The 21,759-nt window shown below is 52.8% G+C and overlaps 1 protein-coding gene and 1 pseudogene across 2 annotated transcripts in view; one reads left to right on the forward strand and one right to left on the reverse strand.

The window, feature by feature from the left end:
• PRKCZ (protein kinase C zeta) overlaps positions 1-21,759 on the reverse strand; it is a 100,338-nt gene that overhangs the window by 47,552 nt on the left and 31,027 nt on the right. The gene's annotated exons all lie outside the window — the stretch shown is intronic.
• On the forward strand, positions 14,405-14,505 carry LOC114117416 (U6 spliceosomal RNA; annotated as a pseudogene).

Raw genomic sequence — 21,759 nt, forward strand, 5'->3', positions numbered from 1 at the left:
GAGCAAGGGCACGAGGCATCAGTGTGACCCAGTAGCCAGGGGACCCTGATGAGGCACCTGATGGAGGGTGACTGCTCCGAGGAAGTCAGGATGCAGAGAGAGAAGCAGGTCTGGCCACCCCAGAATGAGCCAGCTCACTCCTGGCCATTGGGTTTCCAGTTTTTCCAGACTAGAGATGTGTCTTCCATTTCCAGTCACTCACAGGAGCCCTAATGAAAGCACTCTCCTGTCCAGCTCTTCCCCCGCCACAGCTCCCCTGGCAGAAACCTGCCCTCCCTGAGTGCCCAGCTCACAGCCACATCTACTGGTTCTGCCTCCAGACGACCCCGCACCCGGGACCCCAGGTCCCGGCCTGACCATTGCTGTCCATGTGGTTCTTAGCACTGACACAATCAAATCTCAGGGACCCACACACCCCCCAAGCCATGCTGAGGGCTCCCCCTGCCCTGAGGTGGGTCTGTAAGATGGTCTGCAGACAGGGCTGCAGGGTGGCAGAGCCCAGACCTGGCACCCCCCGTGTCAGCCACCAAGTCACAGCTGCTGTCACACTCCCCGATTCCTCAGGCTTTCTGTGGGTGTCCTGGGGCAGCTCAGCCCAGCATGTCTGAATGCCTGTGATGACATCTGCTCATCATCAGAGGAAAAGGGGTGGCTACTGTGACTCCACTTTACAGATGAGCAAACTGAGGCCACCTAAGGCAGGGGTCCCAGCTGCTCCCACCACCCCCGGGGCTCCTGTCGGTGCCCTCTGTCTGGGCCTCACCCCAGGAATCCCTCCTTGGAAGCCAGAAACTGAAAGCCCTGTGGTTGGCTAAATATCTGCCCCCAGGGACATCCCGTCCTAATCCCCAGCCTGAGCCTCCTCACACGGGGCAGGGACTCTGCTGCTGCTGCAATTAAGGTACGGACCCTGGGAGGGGGTGATCTTGGATTATCTGGGGGTCAGTGTCATCACAAGGTCCTCATAAGGGGGAAGCAAGAGGGTCAAGTCACAGGGAAGGCATGAGGGACAGAGCCTCAGGATATGCCCCTCACTCACCCGGCCCCCAGAGGCTCGTCTGGTCCAACAAGGAACAAGAAGGAGGCCTCCAAGAGAGACGGAGAGATGACTGGCCTCCACTCCCTTCCTTCTGCTGCGGTCCTGGAACCATGCTGGGGGCCAGGCAGGGCCCTAGTGGACAGCCCTGTTCACCCCAAAGAAAGGATCTCCATCCCCACTCAATGTCTCAAAGCAGCCAGCCAGCTCCTCCTTGCAGCTCTTAGCCTCATATGACCACCTCATCCCAAATCCATTTGCTCAGACGACCACTTAGGGAGCACTGCACACACCATCCATGCTGCACTTGGTCATTCCCAGGCCGCAGGGGAAAAGCCCCGTTCCATCAACTGTGAGCCCCGAGTGCACCCGTGGCTGCCATTTCCCTCCCACCTGCAGGTGGCCTGTGGGCCCCATCTCCCCAGCCAGGAACAAGCCAGCTCCTGGTCATCTGCAGGCTCGGTTACAAGACCACCCTCCCACCTTCCCACCAATGCCGAGTCCTCAGCATCCTCACTGAAACAGTGCCACAATGCACAAGGCGGCTACGCAGGAGACAGGAGTGACCCGGGGTCAGCTCTGGGGTCAGCCCAGCAGCTGCAGAATCAACACCTCCAATCCCAATGGCTTCTCCCCTCACTGGAGAGACGGGACTTGCACATCTGTCTACGCCCATGTTAACTTGCCTGCACCCACCTGAACACACTCACCTGTCCACACACACCTGTCCATGCTCACCAGCCCACACTTACCCATATGGTTCACGTGGGACCCACCCTCCAGTTCTCCCCTTCCGGATCCTCCCAGGTCCTGCCAATCCCCTCTCAGCGCTGGACTCCTGCCCCTTTTCCCCTTCCCTGACCCTCTGCCCCATTGTCTTTGGCCTTGTGGGCAGCAGTGGGCCCCACAGGCCTGCTGGCCCCAACCCGCTCCGCAGCAGAGTGCCCACCTGGTCCACATCCCAACCATGCAGTTCCACCTCACAGCCACACCGGGTCCTCCTCCTCCTCCAGCCATACCAGGTCCCTCAGCATCCTAACTGTCCACACCAGGGCCCAGGCCTGCCCCACCCCACCTCTTGTCTCAGTTAAAACAGCATTTTCTTGGGGTGGCAGCAGCCCCCTGTGACCTTCTGGCACCTGTATGTCCTCCCCCCTCCAGAGCACAGGCTCCATGTGGACAGGTGGCATACCTGGGTCCCTGAACCAGACACGGGTTACAGGGGCCTTGCACACAGAAGCCGAGAGGTGTGGGCAGCCTGTGATCAGCGAGGCCCACCCTCTCCTCACTGCCCTGGGGGAAGTGCCCAGCATCCATGGCCACCGCACCAGCCCCTGCAGCTCTGAGGCCCCGAGTCTGGTTTCAGTCACAGAGAAGGTAACCTGTGATGCTCAGCAGTTGACAGCCTCCACCCCCTGCCTTTCCCTCCACGTTTTGGGGTGGGGGGAGATAGAAAGCTTAGAGGATGGTGTGGGAACAGGGAGGTTCACACCCTGAACACCCTAGCCTGGCTCACCCCCTCCCCAAAACTGAAACCCAGCTGCCCGCGCCCCCCAGTCATCTGGGACCAGCTTGGGAGCCCATGGCTCTCCTATGTGTCTCATGACGTGAGAAGGAAAGGCACCCTGTAGAGCCTGGGCCACAGCCGCTGACAGTGCCCCCCTCCACCGCCTCTCGCTGCTGCCCAAACAGGAACCTGGGAGACACTGGCCCCTTGAGTCCCACGTCCTGAGCGCCCCCAGGAATTACTCTCCTCCTGGCCCGTGGGTTTCCCAGGGGCAGGAGCTGAGTTCATGTATCTTTCAGGTGAGCAGCAGAAGCAAGGGCTAAACGGACAAGCAGCAGCTGCCAGTCAAGCCCCCCTCCCCACCCCAAGAGGGACTAAGGAGCAAAATGCAGCCCCACCCACTGGGGGAGGCTTCCCACAGAAAACGGCTCATTCAACCGTCATGCTAAACATTTGTCATGTCGACGTGATGCAAATTGATTTGAGAGACAGTTAGAAAGAGCACTAGGGCCACGTGTCCACAACCACCTCACGCGTGTTTGGGAGTGGTGGTGCACTCCCCCACCAGGCGTGAGAGCATCTCCTAGGCCCCGCAGATACACCTGCTTTTTCTCCACACCTTCCCAGTAGTGTATGCATATGCACCCCCAGTCAAGAGAAGCTCTCCCCCCTCCCCAGAAGGAGAGGCCTCTTTACGAGAAAAACAATAACAGAAAAAGTGATGGTGGGGCCATTTTCCCCACAGTTGGCTGCACACCTTTGCTTTGCAGCCCTTTAGGAAGGCAAGGAGGGACTGTGTTTTAGATTCTTTTCTGCAAACCTGTAGTAAAGAAGAGCAAAATACAAAGAGTTCCGATGAATCTAGAAACAAACCAACAAAAACTTGTAACCAGACCTTGAAAAGCCCACAGCAGACTCTGAAGGAAAAAAATGTAAATTCAAAAGACTCCTGTGGTAGAACAAGCGGTGGGGTGGGGAGAGGACTGGCTCTGGGACCACCCCAACCCCCACAGCCTGGCCCATCTCCCTTCTGACCTTAGGGCCCAACCCAGAAGAATGAGCCTCCACCCACCAGACAGGAAGCACAGCTCTGCTGCATCTGATAAAAAAGAAAAGGGGGAGAGGGAGAGAAAACTGGATGTTTTCCCATACTCCCATCACAGTCCTCCCCAGTGAAAAGGATCCCACTGTGATGTGAACCCCATGCAGGACGTTCGTGACCCACTGTTAGCGCACACTAGTCCTACAGTGCAGGCACTGATGATGTGTCTGCTCTGTGTCCACCACGTGTCCATTATATGTCTACACCATGTCTACTACATGTCTATGATACATCTGTTCTGGGTCCACTATATATCTTATATCCACCCTGCATCTACTATGTGCCAATGATGTATCTGCTGTGTCTACCACCTATCTATGATGTATCTACACTGCGTCTGCTATGTGCCTATCATGTATCTGCTCTGTGTCTACCATGTATCTATTATATATCTATTCTGCATCTACTACGTATCTATGATGTATCTGCTCTGTATCTATGATGGAGTTAATCTGTATTTATTTGTATCTATCTAGTCTGTATGTACTGTATGTCTGTGATATATCTCTTCTGTATCTACTATATACTATACATCTAACATGTATCTACTATGTGTCTACAATGTATATACTCTGTCTACTATGTACATGTCTATACTGCATCTATTATATGTCTATGATGTATCCATTTTGTATCTACTATGTATCTGCTGCTGCTGCTAAGTCGCTTCAGTCATGTCTGACTCTGTGCGACCCCACAGACGGCAGCCCACCAGGCTCCCCCGTCCCTGGGATTCTCCAGGCAAGAACATTGAACTGGGTTGCCATTTCCTTCTCCAATGCATGAAAGTGAAAAGTGAAAGTGAAGTTGCTCAGTCATATCTGACCCTCAGCGACGCCATGGACTGCAGCCCACCAGGCTCCTCCATCCACGGGATTTTCCAGGCAAGAGTACTGCCATTGTATCTACTGCGTATCTATGTTGTACTGCATGTCTATGAAGTATCTGTTCTGTACCTATGACAGTTGCTCTGTATCTATTATGTATCTACTCTGCATGTACTCTATGCCTGTGACGTAGCCTGTGACTATATGCCTGAGGCTCTGTGTGTCTGCTACATACAACCTGGGATGTTCCACTCTACTATATCAGATGCTGATCTAGACCAAGGACACACTGAACCCAGATCCCCTCACAGGCCTCTGAAGGGGCAAGCACTGACATCTGTTTCACAGGCAGGCCTGCAGGACAGCATCTGGACTCCAGGTCAGACCAGTATTTCCAAACTCAGTTTCATCCTTAACTTCCAAGTAACAGAGCAACAGACATGAGGGACACACAGTGGACAGGAAAACATACACTAATGGCGGAAGTCCCATCGGCCTGGCCGAGGCCAGTGTCCCTGTGCTTGGCTCTTGTCCTAGCGCCTCTCATTCTATGGGGTGAGGAACAAACCATCAGGGAGCTGTGACTACCGCTGGGGGGAAATGGCCCAGAGCAGGACAGGGGCTGGTGAGAGAGGGGGCTCTGAGAGCGGGGCCCTGAGAGGCAGCCCCTTCTAAGGGAAAGTGAGAATCAGGGAGCCTTGTCCCGCTTCCTGCAGCCAGAGTTGACTCAGGCCAGCTCAGCCCAAGGTGCCTGGCCATGGTCTTGACAGCAGAGCTGGAATGAATGAATGAATAAATGACACATACAAGTTGAAGAAAGAACAAGGCAGTCAGCCTCAGCCCCCCACAGAGGTCGTCCCTGGGGTCTTATGACCAGGTCAAAGGAAAGAGAAGGGGAGGGGGAGACAAGTGCCCGGGAAATCCTGGGCCACCTGGGAAGGGGCAGGGAGGATGCCCACCAGCTTCCCTCTGGTTGGAGGACTCAGCTGCTGCAAGTTTCCAGGTTTCTTAAATCACGTCTGAGATTGAAAACTGCTTTGGTGATTAAACACACACAAGAGGCCGGCTTCTCCTTGAGATTAAGCCTTCTGAAAGGCTTTAAGAATTTATCAGGGGCAGGGGGTGGGGGGAAGCCCGAAGCTGTCACAACTAAATTTTGATGTGTGATTTACATATATATATAGAGAGAGAGAGAGAGAGGACTCAAGGGTCAAGGGTCGAGGAAAGAGGAGGGGTGGGGCCGGCACCAGAGGAGCCCCCTTGGGATTTCAATGGAGAACCTTTTAATGTCTTTTTACAAAATAAAGTATTTCCTCCCTGTCCTGCTCATTTCAGGAAGTCAGACCTAAGGAAGCCAGGAGCCCAGGGCTTCCAGGAGGTGGGACATCACATGGGGACAGCACGCCAGGAAAACATGTTGTAAAGATCACGTATCAGCACAGGCACACCTCAGGGATGCTACGGGTTTGGCTCAAGCAAACATAAAGCAAGTATCATGATAAAGTGATACACACAAATTTTTTGGTTTCTCAGTGCAAAGTTATGTTTATACTATACTGTAGCCTATTAAGTCTAAAAAGAATGTACATGAAAGTGAAGTCACTCAGTCGTGTCCGACTCTTTGCGATCCCATGGACTGCAGCCTACCAGGCTTCTCAGTCCATGGGATTTTCCAGGCAAGATGCTGAAGTGGGTTGCCATTTCCTTCTCCAGGGGATCTTCCCAATCCAGGGATCGAACCCGGGTCTCCCACATTGTAGGCAGACGCTTTACCCTCTGAGCCAGCAGGGAAGCCCCAAAACAATGTACATACCTCAGACAAAAAATATTTTATTGCTAAAAAATGGTAAGTGTCATCTTAGCCTTCAGCAAATCTCACCCCCCTCCCGCCCCGGCCCACTGGAGAAGGGTCTAGTCTCCATGCTGATGGCTGCTGATTGATTAGGGTACTGGTTGCTGAAGGCTGGGCTGGTTGTGGCAATTTCTTAAAATATGAGAACAATAACATTTGCCAAATCAATGGATTCCTCATTCACAAACAACTGCTCTACAGCAGTAATGCTGGCTGATAGTATCTTACACGTGGGAGAACTTCCTTCAAAACTGGAGTTAGGCAACTCAAATCTCAATGCTGCTTTTTCAGCTAAGTACCTCTTATTCTAAATCCTCTGCTGTCACGTCAACAATCTTCACAGCATCTTCACCAGGAGCAGATTCTATCTCAAGAAACTACCTTCCTTGTCATCCACAAGAAACAACTCCTCATCTGAGTTTTATCCTGAGATGCAGCAATTCAGCCACATCTTCAGCCCAACTTCTTCTTTTTTTTAATCAATTTGTTTTTGTCCAGTCATTAAGTCACTAGAGATTTCTTCAAGAAAATCAGAAATACCAAGGGAACATTTCATGCAAAGATGGGCACAATAAAGGACAGAAATGGTATGGACCTAACAGAAACAGAAGATATTAAGAAGAGGTGGCAAGAATACACAGAGTAACTATACAAAAAAGATCTTAATGACCTGGATAACCACAATGGTGCGATCACTCCTAGAGCCAGACATCCTGGAGTGCAAAGTCTAGTGTGCCTTAGGAAGCATCACTATGAACAAAGCTAATGGAGGTGATGGAATTCCAGCTGAGCTATTTCAAACCCTAAAACATGATGCTGTGAAAGTTCTGCACTCAATATGCCAGAAAATTTGGAAAATTCAGCAGTGGCCATAGGACTGGAAAAGGTCAGTTTTCATTTCAATCCCAAAGAAGGGCAATGTGAAAGAATGTTTAATCTACCACACAACTGCACTCATTTCACATTCTAGCAAGGTAATGCTCAAAATTCTCTAAGCTAGGCTTCAACAGTACGTGAACCAAGAACTTCCAGATGTATAAGCTGGATTTAGAAAAGGCATGGGAACCAGAGATCACATTGCCAACATCCACTGGATCACAGAAAGAGCAAGAGAATTCCAGAAAAACATCTACTTCTGCTTCACTGACTACGCTAAAACCTCTGACTGTCATGACTGAGCAACTGAACAAGTCACCAAGTCATGTCTGACTCCTTGCAACCTCACGGACTGCAGCACGGCAGGCTCCCCTATCCTTTGCTATCTCTTGGAGTTTGTTCAAACTCATGTCCATTGATTCAGTGATGCCATCTCATTTCCTGTCACTCCTTTCTCCTCCTGCCCTCAGTCTTTTCCAGCATCAGGGTCTTTTCCAATGAGTCAGCTCTTTGAATCAATGCCCAAAATACTGAAGCTAAAGCTTCAGTGAATATTCAGGGTTGACTTCCTTTGGGATTGACTGGTTTGACCTCCCTGAAGTCCAAGAGACCCTCAAGAGTCTTCTTCAGAAAAGTTGGAAAGTATCATTTCTTTGCGTTCAGCCTTCTTTATGGTCCAACTCTCACATCTGTACATGACTACTGGAAACACCATAGCTTTAATTATATGGACCTTTGTTGGCAAAGTGATGTCTCTGCTTTTTAATATGCTGTCTAGGTTTGTCATAGCTTTTCTTCCAAGGAGCAAGTGTATTTTAATTTTGTAGCTGCATTAATTACTTACTATTTTTGGCTGTGCTGCGTCCTTATTGCTGCACTCAGGCTCTCTCTAGTTGTGGCGAGCAGCAACTGCTCTGGTGTGGTGTGGAGGCTTCTCACTGAAGTGCACGCCCCACTTCTAATTCCAGCTCTCTTGCTGTTTCCACCACATCTGTAGTTGCTTCCTCCACTGAAGTCTGGAACTCCTCAAAGTCATCCGTGAGCATTGGAATCAATTTCCTCCAAATTCCCATTGTTGTTTAGTCACTAAGTTGTGTCCAACTCTCTGGTGACCCCATGGAATGTAGCCCCCAGGCTCCTCTGTCCATGGGATTTCCCAAGCGAGTATACTGGAATAGGTTGCCACTTCCTCCTCTAGGGGATCTTCCTGACCCAGGGATCGAACCAGAGTCTCCTGCGTCTCCTGTACTGGCAGGCAAATTCTTTACCACTGTGCCACTTGGGAAGCCCCTCCAAACTCCTGCGAACGTTGGTATTTTGCTGATATTCCCATGAATCATGAATGTTCTTACTGGCATCTAGAATGGTAAATCCTTTCCAGGAAGTTTTCAATTGACTTTGCCCAGAAACAACAGAGGAATCACCACCTATGGCAGCTATAACTTTATACAATGGATTTCTTAAATAATATGACTTGAATGTTGAAATTTCTTCCTGGTCCATGGATGGGGAATGGATGCTGTGTCTGCAGCGTGAAAACAACACAAATCTCGTAGTCCATCTCCATCAGAGCATGACCAGGTGTGTGGTCAATGAGCACTGACATTTTGAAAGGAATCTTTTTCTGAGCAGAAGGTCTCAACAATGGGCCTAAAATCTTGCAGGAAACCATGTGGTAAACAGACGTGCTGTCATTCAGGCTTTGTTATTCCATTTCCAAAGCACATGTACAGTGCATTTAGTTTAATTCTTAAGGGCCCCTTTGCTTGTGTGGGGGACTCCCAGGTGGCTCAGTGGCAAAGAATCCACCTGCCAATTCAAGGGACACGAGTTCGATCCCTGGGTCAGGAGATCCCCTGGAGGAAGAAATGGCAACCCACTCCAGTATTCTTGCCTGGGAAATTCCATGGACAGAGGAGCCACAGTCCACGGGATCGCAGAGAATCGGACACGACTGAGCACACACGCACTTGTGTGGCCCCTTCATGCTCTGAGCTAGATCTTCTGGAAAACTGGCTACAGCTTCTCCATCAACACTTGCTGCTTCACTTTGCACTTTATGCTGTAAAAATGGCTTCTTTCCTTAAACTTCATGAAGCAACCCCTGTGGCTTCAGACTTTTCTTCTGCAGCTTTCTCCCCTCTCTCAGGCTTCACAGAACTGAAGAGTCAGGGCCTTGCTCTGCATGAGGCTTTGTCTTAAGGGAATACTGTAGCTGGTTTGATCTTCTATCGAGGCCACTAAAACCTTCTCCGTATCAGGCAGAATTTTTAATTTCCTTCAGGGCTTCTCTTGGTATTCATGACTTGGCTAACTGTTTCGTGCAAGGGACCCAGCTTTCAGTCTGTCTTGGTTTATGACCTGCCTTCTTCCCTAGGCTTAACCATTTCTACCTTTTGATTAAAACTGAGAGACATGCGACTCTTCCTTTTACTTGAACACTTAAGAGGCCACTGCAGGGATTGTTTTGTCTTGGTTTGGGTTTTTGGGGGCCATGCCACACAGCTTGCAGGATCTTAAATCCCTGACCAGGGATGGAGCTGGGGCCCACAACAGTGGAAGTGTGGCATCTTAACCACTGGACCACGAGGGAAGTCCCCCCATTGCAGGGTTATTAATTGGCCTGATTCAATGTTGTGTCAGGGAACAGGAAGGCCCAAGGAGAGGGAGGAAGATGGGGGGATGGCCAATCAGTGGGGCAGGCAGAACACAGCACGTTGACGGGTGAAGTTCACCATCTTACACGGGTGTGGTTCGTGGCCCCGAAACAACACAGGTCACAGATCACAACTAGCACAGTAATAATGAAGCTTGAAACGCTGCGAGAATTACCAAAACATGACACACACACAGACATCCTCGGCCACAGGCGCTGACCCTCATGATGGTGACCCTGGAGGGTTGTCCATGGAGAATGTGCGGCCTGCAGATCTACAGGCGGAGCCTTGGGAGCAAACCACATACCTCGGGGGACCAGGTAGGGGCCGGGAGGAAAGGGTGGCTCGGGGCCTTGGGGGTGGAGACAGGGGCACTCAGGGTGAAAAAGCGAGACACCAGCACAAAAGCTGCAGCCTCGGTGCCACAAATGGATGGTCCCACAATGGGTCTGTTTTTCCAGGTGGCAGATTTTGAAATAATTTTAGCAAGAGAGCCTCTATCACTGCAAAATAAAATAAACCCGAGGAAAAGCCTGGAGTGAAGGGTCAGGCCAAGGGGCTGAGACCAGTTCCTTCTCTGCCCCAGGGCCATGATCATGGGAAGGAGAGGTGGGGGGAGGAGACCCTGGAGGGGAAGACCCTGCAGGGGAAGACCCTGGAGTAGCTGCATGCTTTGCAGGGACAAGAAGTAACACAGGCTTTTAACCAGCTGGTTCAGAGCAGGTGCACACAGCTCGCTGCCACCAGGGTGCAGAATCTGAGTGTTCTCTTTTCCTTTTTCCAGACACTTATTTTTGGCTGTGCTGGGTCTTGGTTGCTGCGCTCAGGCTTCCTCTAGTTGTGGAAGCGGGAGCTACTCTCTACTTGCGGGCTTCTCATTGCAGTGGCCTCTCTCGTTGCGGTGCACAGGCTCTAAAGCGTGTGGGCCTCACCAGCTGCAGTGCGTGGGCTTAGCTGCTCTGCGGCATGTGGGATCTTCCTGGACCAGGGATAGACCCCATGTCACCTGCACTGGCAGGTGAACTCTCAACCACTGGGCCACCAGGGGAGCCCTGCAACCCAGGGAGTGTTGCATTTTCCCTGAGGAAAAATCCTCGTCTCACTTTCATTGCTTTAAAAATGCATTTCAAGGTTTCTCTGCTCCTTGCAAATCATTTGATTTAGCTGGATGTGGACAAATGATTTTCAGCTTAACTGGAACAGCAAGTAGCTGGGATTCAGGGCTGTTGAACCAACACCTCACAGGCTCACAAAACACAGGACTAAGGGGGTGGCCAGAGACCCCTGTGTGGCCCCAGCCCCACCCTGGCCTCCCAGGGGTTTCTCCAGCAGGTTCTCTCAGTTCCTCTGAGGGGCCATGCTCCCCACCCCTCAAGAACCTTGCCGGTCCCCTTCCATGGGCAGGTCCTCACCTCAGGTGTTACCCCTCCTTCCCGGGCCCCCAGCACCAGCCCTTCCCCATCTGGTGTTTCCATCTCAGTGCTACTTACATTCACTACAACCTGCAACTTTATCTGTTTCTGCACATGTGCTCATTAACTGGGTGAGACTAGGAGCACGTCCTCTATGTCATGGTTCTCTCAGTATCTGCCTGGCCTGGAATCTGAGGCCACACTGCTCGGATGTGGGAAAGGAGAAGGGAAAGGAAGGAAGGAGGAGGGAGGAGGGAAAGGAGGGAGGGAGGAGGGAAAGGAGGGAGGGAGGAGGGAAAGGAGGGAGGGAAGAGGGAGAGGAAGGAGGGAAAGGAGGGAGAGGAGGGAGAGGAAGGAGGGAGGAGGGAGAGGAGGGAGGGGGGAGAGAGGAGGGAGAGGAGGGAGGGGGGAAGGAGGAGGGAGAGGAGGGAAAGGAAGGAGGGGAGAGGGAGAGGAGGGGGAGGGAGAGGAGGGAGGAGGGGAGGGGGAGGAGGGAGAGGAGGGGGGAGGGAGGGGAGGGAGGGGAAGGAGGAGGGAGAGGAGGGAGGGAGGAGGGAGGAGGAAGGGAGGGAGGAGGGAAGGGAGGGAGAGGAGGGAGAGGAAGGGAGGAGGGAGAGAGGAGGGACGGGGAGAGAGAGGAGGAAGGGAGGAGGGAGGGGAGGGAGGGAGGATGGGGAGGAGGGAGAGGAGGGAGGGGGAGGGAGAGGAGGAAGGGAGGAGGGAGAGAGGAGGGAGGGAGGGAGGGAGGAGGGAGAAGAGGGACAGGAGGAAGGGAGGAGGGACAGGAGGGAGGGAGGAGGGACAGGAGGGAGGGAGGAGGGACAGGAGGGAGGGAGGAGGAGGGACAGGAGGGAGGGAGGAGGGACAGGAGGGAGGAGGAGGGAAGGGAAGGGAGGGATGGAGGGGGAGGAGGGAGAGGAGGGAGAGGAGGGAGAGAGGGAGGAGGAGGGACAGGAGGGAGGGAGGAGGGACAGGAGGGAGGAGGAGGGAAGGGAAGGGAAGGGAGGGATGGAGGGAGGGAGGGAGGAAAACTCAGGTTCACATCAGGGAAACACCTGCTTGGGCTCCATGCACTGTAATTCCACATAGATCTCCTAATTCATTCTCGCAACTCCTGGGGACAGGGTGTCTCTGCTGTTGTGTGTGGGAAGGATGGTGTGGGGGGTGCAGAAGGGGAAGAGTCTTTGGTCCCAGAACAGATCCCACACGCCCCCAGAGGCGGCACTGAGCTGATCCAAGGCAGCAGGAGCCTTATCATTAGATGAATCTGTGAGTCCAGGCATCAGGAAATCCGAAGTTTAAACCTGACCCTGCAGCTTCGAGGACAGGCATGAGGGGTTGTTTGGAAGCAGAATCACAAGCCACCCACTGCCCCCACCCAGCCCATCCTCTGAGGGAACCCCAGATGGCTCCTTAGACCAGTGCTGCTCCCATGATGGAGGCTTCAGGCAGGGGTGCAGCACCCATGGGAACAGAGTGCACCCCACATTCATGTTTTGCAGGGTGTTTAAGTAAAGCATCTCCTGAGTTTAGAGAAATGGCCTGAAGACCTGGGTCTCACAGGCTGCATTCCAGGGAGAAGCTGCCAGGGCTCCTGGGCTCAACCTGGCTGCGGCAGCACTGCCTTCTCACCAGGGGCCCCAGGCATGGGGGCAGACAGCAAAGACCCACCACTCCTCCCTCATCCTCATCAGCTGAGTTGTTTCTGATTCCTCCCTGGTTCCCAAGAGAGGCCCCCAGGACCCAGAACAACCACTCCTCCTAGAAGGCCACATGGTGTTTCACACAGGCTGCAAGAGTGTCCCCACCATCCTGAGAAGTGAAGTCTCATTCCTCCCAGCTCCTGCGGGTGGGGGTGGGGATTGGTGCCAAGTCCACCAGCTCCTGGGGGGGCTGCAGCCTGTGCCAGCCTTGCACCCCCGATAGCATCCACCTGACAACTTCACCCTCCCTACACCAGGCAGTAGGAACAGCACAGGGTGCTAGATGGGTCCATCCAGGGCCAGGGGCCAAGGCTGGTCAGGGTGCCATGCTCCTTCCACACCAAAGGGTCAAGGGGTACCCCAGGACCAGGTAGCGCTCTGGACCTCTGTCAAAATGCTAGAGACTTGCCCTCCTCCATAAACAATGGAGGGCCAGACGGCAAAGCCTAGAGGAGTCAGCCTGCCCTGCTCCCCTCCTCAACCCCTGGTGAATCCACAGCATCTTGCTGATCCTCCGCTGCTCCCCGGCTGGGCCCTGAAGCCCCGCTTTCCCCATGTGCATAAAGCAAGCAAAGCTTGGAGCCAGCTTGCTGCCCGAGCCTCGTCAGGGCCACGGGGACCTGATCAGTGGTGACATCAAAGGATGCCCTTGGTGACAAGCTAGCAGGACCTGCCTCTGTCATGACAACTGACACAAACCAGCTACTCGTGGACATCAGCTCATCAGTCTTCCTGACAGTCCTCTTCCCTAAACACTGCAAAACACAAGGGAGAGTCATAGCTTCTCTGCACCGCCAGCAGTAGAGTCCTCTGTGCAAGGATTCCCATTCCTGGGTGTGTGGGTGTGTGTGTATGTGTGGTGTGTATGTGTGTGCGGTGTGTCTATGTGGTGTCTGTGATTCTGTGTGTGTCTGTGTGCGTGTATCTCTGTGTAGTGTGTATGTATGTGTGTCTGTATGTGTGTTGTGTGTCTGTGTGTGTATGTATGTATATGTGGGGTGTGGGCTGTGTGTATGTCTGTGTGCATGTGGTGTGTATGTATGTCTGTGTGTGGTGTGTGTATGTATGCATGTGTCTGTGTATGGTGTGCGTGTGTGTGTCTTGTGTGGTATGTATGTGTGTGTGTGTGCCTGTGTGTGGTATGTGTGGGTGGTGTGTGTCTGTGTGTGTGCACGCGTGTGCTGCTAACACTCGGGCTGAGGACACAGCAGAGACTGAGGCCAGAGTGGACCCCCGGCTCTGCAAGAGGAGAAGCCAGGAGTCAGAAGTAGACCTGGGGTCTTGCTGCCTCCACATTTTCTGACTCCCAACTTGCAGCCCAGGACCATTTCTAATTCCCATGGAAACACCGTGGGAGCAGCATGGAAGCCACTTCCCCCAGAACTGTCACCCACCGCTCAGAAATACATCAACAACTCTAACACACTAGCGCCGCTTTTGAGCACCCACTGAAGACAAGCTTCACCGATACAAAGATTAGCATGGCCCCTGCGCAAGAATGACATGCAAATTCATGAAGCATTCCATATTTTCTACCACTGTCATCACGACTGTCAAGACACTAGTCCTGCTGATGGGCAAAGAAGGTGTCCACGGCGGTATGATCAATACGAAACGTTATGAGACGGCCTCTCACCTGCGGCGTTCCCAGTACTGACCTCGTCTAGCCCTCCCCTCACCACTCCCCAGTGCTTCTGCACCCCTCTTCTCCCTCCCACACTCCCCCCCACACACACCATTTTTATTTTTGGGGCCATTACCCCACACCCCTTATTGCTGCCAAAACGACATGGGCTGGGGGCCCGCGCTGGATGGACAGACACCTCTGCCCCCAACCCATACCCCTCCTGTGTGTGGCTGGAACACATTTTTGCTTTTCTGAATAAAAAAGGTTCTAGTGCAAAAAAAAAAAAAAAAGGACAAGCTTCACAAAATTCATGTGACTCCATCCCCTGTGTCCACATCTGCCTTCTGAGGAGGCCCAGAGGAGACCCAAGACCAGAGGGGGAAGCGGGGGCTGCCGGACACCGAGACCCGAGCTCTGACCCCCCCAGCGGTTGGCCTGAGTGTCCTGGACACACGGAAACCCCTGCCCCACCAGAGGGACGAAGCCGCAGGGTCACAGAAAGAAAGAAGCAGCTCCCTCCTGGCCACTATCAACCGTACCGAGGGGCCTGTGGGAGACCACAAGAATAGCAGCGAGCCCAGGGGAAACTGGGCAGGGCTTGTAACAGACGAGAGGCTGAAAGACACCGAAACTGAGCTTTAAGAAAAACGACTGGGGAACAAGAAATTTATTCAATGCCAAAAGCAGCCAATATGGGAGGAGGGAGGTGGGCTGCGGAGGGGTGGCTGGGGGAGGGCCGCAGAGGGAGCCTCAGAAAAGACCTGATTGCCCCTTGGTGATCACTGTCCATGCTGTGGGCCAGCACATCGCACACAGGAACACGGCCACGTGGGGAGACGACAGGGAGGCCACGGGCCCTGGGACAGCTCAGGCTGGAACCAGTTTCTTTCATTCCTCGCCAAAGATGGTATCTAGGGACAGAAGGGGGGCTGCCCCCCAGGGGTGGAGAGGTGATGGCAAAGGAGAACCCTGAAACTGTGCATCAAAATGGAAGGCCATGTGGGCTCTCTTGGAAGGTGGCTGCTCCGATGTGACAAACCAGGAAGTCACTGGGAAGTCTCTGATGTGCCAAACTGGGAAATCACCCACAGCAGGTACGACAAGGGGGTGTCTGGCAGGAGATGCGGCCCCCAGGTCATTCTGGGTAAGGCATGTGGATTGGACTTAGCCCTGAGGCCCCTACCTGTGCCCACATGCAAGCAGGTGTGTCCACACCTGTGACTAGCTGGCGCATCCCCCTCCAAGGCCATCCAAGTGTGGGCAGGCACCAGAATGGAGGGGACCAAGTGCTGCAGGCCCTCTGTCCACACCATCCACGTCCAGCGTGTCCACACCTGTCTACACAGCACCCACGCCCGACCACGTCATGTCCACATGGTGTCTGCACCCGCCCACACCTGTCTAAACCCAGGAGGAAGCACTTTTCAAAGGAACAGCAGTTGCCAGCTCAGCCCATGGGCTGCCCGCCTCCTCCCCACTGGGCAGGGATTGTAGAGGCTCTGGCTTCAGCCTCCCTCCTGGCGGAAGACCCTCGCAGACGTTGCAACATCTCTGTGCATCTGCTTCCCAAGACCCATGACAGGGCATCCTGGTACACTGGGGCTGCGTCTACACCTCGGCTGCAGGGCAGCACCTGGAGAGTGGTAGGGCCTTCCCCCACCGTGGGGGCCGGTGCATCAGAGACCTGGAAGGTTTAAGATGGTGGAGCTGAGTTTAAAGTCTTGGCCAGGACTGAACTCAGAGCCATCCCCAAACTCTTCCTGACGTCTGGGCCTCTCTTCTTTCTGAGCACAGGGCCAAGACCCCCACCCTGTGCCCCACCCCCCTGCCATCTGCTCACCTTGAAAACAGCGCCTCCAGCTTTCTCAGATAAACCATCCTCTACTGCTTAAAAATAATTAACTTTAAAAGCTCCCTTTGTACAAAAACAGATCAGCTAAAATCCATGAATAATTTATGCTTGTTCTGTTCACTCTCAAGAATGTAGCTGTGGAGCTCAGCAAAGCCTCTGTTCTAAATGGACCCAAGGCCTTCAGATCCACAGGACACTGGTGAGTCTCCACGGCCCCAAAGCTGAGAAGGCGAAGGTGGTCTGCATTCACCAGCAGGTGCTCCCAGGGGGGCCAGAGCGGAGGGAGGTGCCTGCTCTGGGCTCTGCTTCCCTGGGCTGTCCAGAGGTGGGACCCTGCCGCCTGCCCTCCTCCCAGCTGAGCAGCCCACCGGGTGCAGGGCTTCCTTCCTCAACACCAGGTGTTCACATCACCCCATAGACGGCCCGGAGCCCCAGACCCATTCCATCTTGTTCTGTTATCCCGCGGGGTCGCTTCACGTAGCAAAACATGCTGGGGGTTGGGGGTGGGGGTTGCTGATGTGACCAAGCATCTGGGGGTTCTGGACAGACAGGGAAGTTGCCACTGGGCAGACCCCACAGGAGCACGAGGAAGGATGTGCTCATGGGGACTGACTGACTCACGGGGCCCCAAGTACCTTCTGATTCAAAAGTCCCTCCTCCACATGAGCCTTTCTCCTTCGTAATGAATTTTTATGCTATAAAAATAGGTGGTAAGAGACATGGAAAATATCAGAAGAATGAAAAGAGAAGAAAAACTGGTCCATCCTCACACTGACATCACAGATGCTCATCTGTTCTCCACCTGAAGTCAGTTCCTTGGACAACCTTGCTCTGACGTGCTGACCAGCAGGTTCAAGTAGAGAAGGCTGAGCCCAACATGCACAGCAGTGGGTCAGTCGTTATGCACCGACCAGGACAATCAACAAGCACACAGGCACACAGTCCCATTCTAAAATGGACAAAGGACCCGAACAGATGTTCCTCCAAAGACAGACTGGCAGCCGATGAACACGAGGAAAGATGCTCAACATTACTGACCACTAGGGAAATGCCAACCAAAACCACCATGAGCAACCACCTCACACCCAGCAGGGTGGCTCCCAGAACACAAGACCAGAAACCAGCTGCAGGTGAGAAAGTGAAGAAACTGGGAGACTGTGCACTGTTGGTAGGAATGTAAATTAGCGCAGCTCCTTCGGAAAACAGTCTGGTGGTTCCTCACAGAATTAAAAATGGAATTATCCTACGATCCAGCAAATCCAGTTGTGTGCATATTCCCAAAAGAACTGAAAGCAGGGACTCGAAAAGGTATTTGTACACCCATGTTCAGAGCAGAGTTATTCACAACAGGCAAAAGATAGACGCAAACCAAGTGTCCATCAGTGGATGATGGATAAGTGAAATGTGGTCCATCCACACGATGGATGATGATTCAGCCACAGAAAGGAGAGCCTGACACCCACTGCAACATGGGTGAACCTCGAGGACCCGACACCAAGTGACACAAGCAGACACGAAAGAACACACAGTGTAAGATCCCACTTCTGTAAGGACCTGGAAGGTGGGTGTCAGAGGGGAGCGGGTGTGGAGTGTCTAATGGGACAGAGTTTCAATTTGGGAAGAGGAAAAAGTTCTGGAGACAGATCATGGTGATGGTTACACAACTATGTGACTACATGTTAACTACTGAACTGCATACTTAAAAATGGCTAAAATGGTAAGTTTTATATTAGGCATACTTTTTTTCTTGATGTTCAGTCACTTAGTCCTGTCTGACTCTTTGCAACCCCATGGACTGTAGCACACCAGGCTCCCCTGTCCTTGACTATCTCTCCTGGGGTTTGCTCAAACTCATGTCCATTCAGTCAGTAATGCCATCCAACCATCTCATCCTCTGTCGTCCCCTTCTCCTTCTGCCCTCAATTCTTCCCAGCATCAGGGTCTTTTCCTCTGAGTCAACTCTTCACATCAGGTGGCCAAAATACTGGAGCTTCAGCTTCAGCATCAGTCCTTCCAATGTAGAGTCAGGGTTGATTTCCTTTAGGATTGACTGCTTTGATCTCCGTGCAATCCAAGGGACTCTCCAGAGTCTTCTCCAGCACATTTTAAAGCATCAATTCTTCAGCACTCAGCCTTCAATGTGGTTCAACTCTCACATCTCTGCATGACTACTGGAAAATCATAGCTTTGGCCATATGGACCTTTGTCAGCAAAGTGAGGTCTCTCTCTGCTTTTTAATATGCTGTCTAGGTTTGTCATAGCTTTTCTTCCAAGGAACAAGTGTTTTTTAATTTCATGGCTGCAGTCACCATCCACAGTGATTTTGGAGCCCAAGAAAATAAAGTCTCTCACTGTTTCCACTTTTTCCCCTTCTATTTGCCATGAAATGATGGGATGCCATGATCATGGGATCAAGTATGTTTTCACCACAATTTTTATTCTAACATGTATACTATCATGTAAGAATTGAATCGCCAGTCTATGTCTGACGCAGGTTGCAGCATGCTTGGGGCGGGTGCATGGGGATGACCCAGAGAGATGTTATGGGGAGGGAGGTGGGAGGGGGGTTCATGTTTGGGAACGCATGTAAGAATTAAAGATATTAAAATTTAAAAAATAAAAAACTAATTAAAAAAAATTAAAAAAATTTAAAAACAAAAAAAAAAAACAAAGCTGGGCTGGATTTGGTGCGTTGGCCATAGTTCTCTAACCCTTTTTTTTAAGTGTGTCCATGTACATTGGCTGGTCTTCAAAAGTGGTCTTTACAAAGTGTATTCAATGATCTGCTTAGATCACAATGTCAAGAAAAACGAGGTTCTGCATACTGTATGGAAAAACTAAACTAACATGGTGGAAATATTTGGACAGGCTCTCTCTGACACTTCAGCCACATGAGATCTAAAGCGCAAACCACATGCTGGACACAGGAAACGAGGTGCAACCCTTCATTCCTACAGGTGCGATGGCCTCCCTGGAGAAGTGTCAGAGGCTTCTTCACGACCACATGAGCTCAGGACTGCCCAGTGACTGGGCCCTCCTGTCCGGAAAGCGGCAGCTGCAGAGTAGGACGTCACAGCCTCGCCACGTCCTCCGGGTGGTATGATGGACCCTGTAGGGACACTGGGCTTGGGGTCCTGGTCAGCGGGGTCCTCTGTGGTCAGTCACACACCATTCACTATAAATCCTCAGGAATTTTTCTTGTTCCCAACTGGGAGAGGATGCCAAGGACAGCTGACCACAAGGACCACAGACCTGCCAGGCTGTGAGCTTGTGGGGACCCCAGGATTCAACTTCTGCAGGTCCCATTCTGGCTGAATTGCATCCCCCCAAAGCCAAATGCTAAGTCCTGACCCTGGTACCTCAGACTGTGCCCTCATTTGGAAATAGGGTCGCTGCAGATGTCTGAAGTTAGAATGAGGTCACAGGGTGGCCCCTCATGTGAATGACTGGTGGCTTTATAAAATGATTCTAAATGATTAAAATACATTGAGAGTGATTGCTGGTCTGGGATTCTGCGCCAAGGCAATGATGAGTCGACCAGAGGGGCTGACACAGCGCAGCCCAGGGGACCCTGCCGCCCCCAGGGCCACTAGCAGCTGCCACCCGCCTGCAGCCAAGCTGAAGATGGGGAGGAATTCTAACTAACGTGATGCCTCCACAGCACGTGAGACTAGATTAGAGTTTAAAAGGATCCACTCACTGGGTGGCTCCAGAAAGGGCAATTAAAATTTTTCCTTTCTGTTTTATTGACTGTTTCAAATTTTCTGTGGTCAACATGTGCTTGGGGTTTCAACCAGAAATGCTGTCTAAATACAAACTAGAAAGTCCTGTCTGTCTGATGGGGCCTTTTTGTCCACTCCTGGTCACCACCATTCCCCCCAAGATGGCGAGTGAAGATGCTGCGGTGGCGGAAGCTTCAGGGAGCGGCACACGTGATCCAGCCCTGTCTGGCTTGAGGCCCTGACAGGCTGACCCACATAGCAGGGCTGCCAGTCCTCCGGGGCAGCAGGCAGCATGTGCAGCCCACTGCTGACCGGTCCTGGGGTTGGGGGACCTCTGGCGCAAGGAGGGGATATCTTCACAGAAGCTCATCTGATAAATGCCCAGGGAGACTGCACCTGAGATCAAAGCAGGCTGACTCCAACCTCTAGCACAAGAGTCTGTGTACTGGGGGAGAGGACAAACTGTGTGTGTGTGTGTGTGGGGGGGGGTCTTCATGGAGAGAAGGACAGTATGGAAGAGGTGGGGAGGGGCTGAGAGAGGGTGGGGAGGGAGATGGGGATGGGAATGGGAGGGGGCGGGAAGGAGAAAGGGATGGGAGGGGGTGGGGAGGGAGATGGGGTGGAAGGTGGTGGGGAGAGAGACAAGGGTGGAAGGGGGAGGCCTGCAACCTCCTGACACAGCTGCCTTTGCAGAGGGAGGTGGGGGCTGGGGCAGCGAGGGCCACGGACCCTGGCGAGATGGAGGTGGGGGGTCATGGGGAGTCACAGTCCAGGGAGAGCCCATTTACAGGCTCTGTCAGGCTGTAGGGGCGGGGTCATCAAGTAAGGGGGCGGAGCCTGGGCCAGGTAGACCTGGAGAGGCTGTGACTGTCCTCAGGTCACATGAGAGGGAAAGAGCAGGATGGAGGCAGTAAAGGCCACAGAGAAATGGAGGGCGCAGAGAAAGCCGCTATTCAGCCATGGCTCTGCCCCAGCAGAACAAAGGATGCCTTCAGGCCATGTGTCCAGGAGGCCAACACGTGCCAGTCACCAGGCAGCCAGCCCCTCATGCTGTCCCCACAGCCCACCTGCAGCCCCACCTCGAAGCCAGGGCTCCCCGCAAGGCTGCCTGGACACTGCCTCCACCGCTGCCCCCAGGGCCTCCACAAGCTCCCTAGGGGCACGAGCTCCCTGGAGGCCAGCCGGATGGGACACGCCTGCCCCATTAAGTCACACATCCTTCCTCAGAAGGTCACTTCTCCACACACGGGGGCAGAAAGATGGCACCCCAACCCTCTAAGTGCTGGCTTCAGAAGAAAAACCACCTCGGCTTATTCATTTATTCTTCCCACAAGTCTTCTTCATGACATAACACACACACTGCTCAGATATCTTATCACAACCCTGTGCTAACAACAATAAGAATTTCTGGATGAGGAGATAAGACCAAGAAATGTCCCCTCCCCTCCAAAAACCGCCAAATTATGCAAGAACAAGGGAATCATTAAAATGCTTTTGAGCAAAGGCCTTACCAGTGGCTTGTAAGTGCAAGGACCGCCTGGCATCTCAGGGAGGTGAGACCTGGCTCGCTGGGAGGCAGGGCTCTG

This window comes from Ovis aries, chromosome 12, assembly GCF_016772045.2.
Source record: "Ovis aries strain OAR_USU_Benz2616 breed Rambouillet chromosome 12, ARS-UI_Ramb_v3.0, whole genome shotgun sequence".
Lineage (NCBI taxonomy): Eukaryota > Metazoa > Chordata > Mammalia > Artiodactyla > Bovidae > Ovis > Ovis aries.